This window comes from Danio rerio, chromosome 5 (assembly GCF_049306965.1).
Source record: "Danio rerio strain Tuebingen ecotype United States chromosome 5, GRCz12tu, whole genome shotgun sequence".
NCBI classification, from domain to species: domain Eukaryota; kingdom Metazoa; phylum Chordata; class Actinopteri; order Cypriniformes; family Danionidae; genus Danio; species Danio rerio.
In genome coordinates this window covers 62,822,555-62,827,842 of record NC_133180.1, presented here as the reverse complement: position 1 = coordinate 62,827,842, position 5,288 = coordinate 62,822,555, and positions in this window count along the sequence as shown.

Here is a 5,288-nt window from a genome sequence, read left to right as displayed (position 1 = left end):
GACTTCCGCCATGCGTGCTGCCGTAAAGCCTGTCGCGATTGGCTACTGCAAGAACTCAGGCTCATTTCTATTGGACTGTGTTTTGGCAACACTTTCATGATATTTGAAAGGCACATTAGACATTACATCTGTTTGTTTTGGACGGATCCTTAAATTTGGATGTTAGTCAGGTAAATAAACAATTGTTTAAAAATTAAAAGGATTAAGCAGTTATCTTAACTAGTCAAGAGGTAAATCAGAGATGAGCAGTAAAAACATCTAGATGTTGAACCATGTAGGCTATTTTTATAAGCAGTCTTTGCTGGCTTGGCAGTTGGTCTATAAACATTATTTTACACCCTATCTGTATTTTCTGTGTAATAATAGAGATGTCTTGTACAAAGGGAAGTCGTAATCATGGTATGACAATGGAATCTACAGTCAGTTAATTATTTCATGAACATGGATACCTTTTGTCATACTCGAAATTCCTTAAAAAATGTAAAGTTCCTGTAAAACCAAAAGACTATGCTGTTATTTTTGATCCAATACCAAGTAAAGTTGTATTAATAATAATAATAATAATAATAATAATAATACATTTTATTTGTAATGCGCTTTTCTTAAACTCAAAGCGCTAGAAGGCAAATTACTAACAATACAAGGCAAAAACAGCACAACGATAAAAAGATGCAATAAAACAATACAAGTATGAACCATAAGATAGAATAAAAAGTTTACAAATTGATCATCCTAAGTTAAAAGCAATGCTAAAAAGGTGAGTCTTAAGAAGTTTCTTAAAACAGCCCAGAGAGGCAGCATTCCTTATGCTGATGAGTAGTGCATTCCACAGCATAGAAGTACTGTATGAGCAATTACTGAGTGTGTAAGTCTGTATATTATCTGGACCAACAACAGCCTAAGAAAAGTGATGATGTTTTTTTATTGGTGATATTATAATTGTTAAAGATAAAAAGAAAGATAATAGTAATAGTTAGAAATGTATTAAAAAGGAATCATATACCATCTTCAAAAGTCTTCTGGTCTTCAAAATTTGGAAACATTGAGTGGAGGAAAGTATGGTTACTAACAAATACATTTTTTATAAGTAATGAAGACAGGAATCTTTTAAAATTTTACACGGAAAAAAGAGTTATTTGAACGGTTTGAAGTGAATAGAGTAAACCCTTGCGATTTTTGTGGTATTGTTAAAAAATCTGTTACTCATCTGTTTTTTTCAATGTGTATACTGAGGACTATTTTGGATTGATGTTTCTAACTAAATTTCAAAGACATTGTGTACACTAATACAAATTGGATTATATGATGTCATGTTTGCTTTAGTAGAAGATGGAATTGATTCATAAAGTACAACATATTTTATACAACTAATAATATTACTTGGAAAATACCATATTCATATCAAAAAATGGGCCAAAGCTAAGCCAATTTTTAAACATTTTATAAAGGAGATTAAACAATATGCTACGACACTATGTAACATTAGAAAAAGAAAAGCTAAAAAAAACATGAAGCATTATGTAAATTTCATTTTATTAAATAATTTTTATTATTATCTTACCTATTTTTTATGATATTTTCTGTTTTTGTAGGGTTCAGCCATTTGATAGTAAAAAGTTGCTTCCCTCTGAGTTTTATCTATATATTAAATATTATTAATTAAAAAATGTATGGTATTAATATACATGGGGTGTGACAGTGGGTATAGCACTGTCGCCTTACAGCAAGAGGATCGCTGGTTCGAGTCCCGACTGGGTTAGTTGGCATATCTGTGTGGAGTTCATTCATGTTCTCCCCATGTTCATGTGGGTTTCCTCCAGGTGCTCCGGTTTCCCCCACAAGTCCAAAGACATGCGCTTTAGTTGAATTGGGTAAATTTAATTGTCCGTAGTGTGTGTGTGTGTGTGTAAAGCTGCAGTCACACTAGAGTTTCTGTTGTGCGGCGCTGCGAAAAGGGGTGGGAATAAACAAAATTATTAGTCATTAAAAAAGTGAGCAATTGCTCCATGTTTTAAATTTCTGTCCAGAGAGGTCATGCTTTGATCCTCGGTTGGTCTCAAGTCAAGTGATGCGATTTCGCAGGTCAGAGTTCACCAAGCTTGAACTTTGAACCGCAACACCCTGCGAAACTTAACACATGACCCTGCGTTTCCGGTCTGACGCATTCGCAAGCGTATGAATACAAGTCTATGGGAGGAAAGGCCCAGTGTGACCGCAGCTTTACTGAGAGTGAATGGTTGTTTCTCGGTGATGGGTTGCAGCTGGAAGCACATCCGCATGTAAAACATATGTTGGATAAGTTGGCGGTTCATTCCACCAACTTATGGTATAACTGTTTTGGGGGATGAAATGTATAATATTTCATTCATTTATTTTATTTTCGGCTCAGTCCCTTTATTAATCAGGGGTCGCCACAGTAGAATGAACTGCTCAACTGGGAAACACTGCTTACTCTTGTTACCGGCGACAACAGCGATGGAAGGCTGTTATAATAGTTATTTTAAGGTTATAACAATGTAGTTATAACATTATAACAACGTAATTACATTGTTATAACATTATAAATATTATGTTAAAACATTGTAAGTACATTGTTTTAAAATATTCATTATAATATTATAACAATGTAATTATAATGGTATGGCATATAAAGTATATTGTTATAAATATAATGTTATAACAATAAAAATATAATGTAATAGCAAAATAATTACATTGTTACAACATTATAATGTCAAAACCATGTACTTACACTGTTAAAACATTGTAAGTACATTGTTTGAACATTGTAAGTACAATGTTATTACAAAGTAATTGTATTGTTATAACAATATTATAACAATTTAATTATAATGTTAAAACAGTATTGACAATATTGAAACAGTAATTATATTATAATGTTGTAATTACATTGTTATAACGTTGCAAGTAATAACATAGTATGTAGATTGTTATAACATAGTTATTATAATGTTATAACAATGCATTTATAACATCACAAAGTAATTACATTGCTATATTATTATAATTACTACATTAAAACATTGTAAGTACATTGTTATAACATTATATAATTGCATTACAACAATGCAAAGCAGTGTTAAAACAGTGTAATTACAATGTTATAACATAGTAAGTACGTTTCAACAATTTAATTACAATTTTACAACAGTAAATATAGTGTTATAACAATGTACTTATTTTGTTAAAAGTGTAGTTATGTTAAAACAGTAATAATGTTATAACATTGTAAGTACATTGTTAAAACATAGTAAGTATATTGTTATAACAGTAATTTTTAATTATAAGTATATTTACGTATAAATGCACAAATACTGTGCATGAAATATACAAAGAAACATTTACATTAATAAATTACATTAAAAAACATTGTAATTACATTGTTAAAACACCGTAATTATAATGTTATAGCAATCCAATTATAATAATATTGCAATGAAATTACAATGTACTTGCAATGTTAAAACCGTAATTAAAATGGTTAAAATACATTGTTAAAACATAGTAAGAAAAATTTTATTACATATTAATCATAATGTTATAACAATGTACTTACAATGTTAAAACCTTAATGATAATGTTAAAACATAATAAATATGTTATAACATTGTAATAACATTGGTAAAACGTAGTAAGTACATTGCTACTACAATTTAAGTACATTGTTAAAACAACGTAATTACAAAGTTATAACAATGTAATTACAATGTTATAACAAAGTAATTATAATGTAGTGACAGTGTAATTACATCCAAACTAAAAGTTTGTTATAACAAATTTACTGTGTATATTTACGCATAAATACACAAATACTGTACATAAAATTGTACATTGAAACATTTAGATTTATAACAACTATATTGGATGTAATGTAGTTACAATGTAATGACATAGTAAATACAATGTATCACAATTGCAATGTTATAACAGTAAATATAATGCTATAACAATGTATTTACAATGATAAAGCATAATTATAACGTTATAACATAGTAAAATACATTGTTATTACATAGTAATTATAATATTATAATGTAATTAGAACGGTTTAACAAAATTTTAGATTGTTATAAAATTGTTATAACATAACAATTATATTGTAATGACAATGCAATGAAATCTAAACATATCTACAAATTTGCTGCATAGTTACATATATATGCACAAATACTGTACACGAAATACACAAAGAAACATTTATAAAGTAAAACAAAAAAATTATTGTAATTACATTGTTATAACCCAGTTTTAACGTTATATTAATGTAATTACAATGTCATTACAATGTTATAACATTATAATTACTATGTTATAACATCGTAATTACATTATTGTTACATTAAACTTTTGGTCTGTATTGTATATTACTTAAAAAAAATCCTAATAAGAAAATACTTTCTAAACCTTTATTTAATGTTTAAAATGCAAATCCAATTAGATTTACTATATTTGGTAAACAAAGCAAGCCTCTCATATATCTACTAAAAGACAGAAGTATTACTTTACAAACTGCATTGTACATAAATCAGATGGTCATATGTCAAAAATGTTACTGTATGTAAAAACTGAATAAATATAGATGAACAAAGATTTACTCAAGTAAATAAACAGAATAAATAATGGGCTAAAAATTTGCTGAAAATCTGCGATTCCATGTGGGCCTACCTATTCCTTAGTTACAGCTGGATGTACAAATGCTTTGCGAAGATTTATTTCTCCTAGAGCTCAAATAGTACACATTAGATCAGATAATGGGACAAACTTCAACAGAGTGCCAACAGAGAATTAAAAAAGAGGCCATATCTGCATGGATTGACAAGCAAATTGGAATGGAGTTACTTCAAGTAGGGGTTCAAAAATAATCTAAAAAATAGCAATTATAACTATAACATAGTAAGTACATTGTTATAACATAGCTATTATATTGTTATGACAATGTAATTATAATATTATAGCAAAGTAAATACATTGTTATAACATTATAAATAGTTAAAACAACAGACTTGCATTTTTATAGCATTATGTTAGTACAGTGTTAAAACATAGTAAGTACAATGTTATTACAAAGTATATTGTTATAACAGTGTTATAACAATTTAATTATAATCCTATAACAATGTACTTACAATGTTAAAGCAGTAATTGTATTATAATGTTGTAATTACATTGCAAGTAAACTGTTATATAATAGTAAGTTTATTGTTATAACAATGTAATTATCACGTTATAACAAAGCAATTACATTGTTATAGCATTATAATTACTAC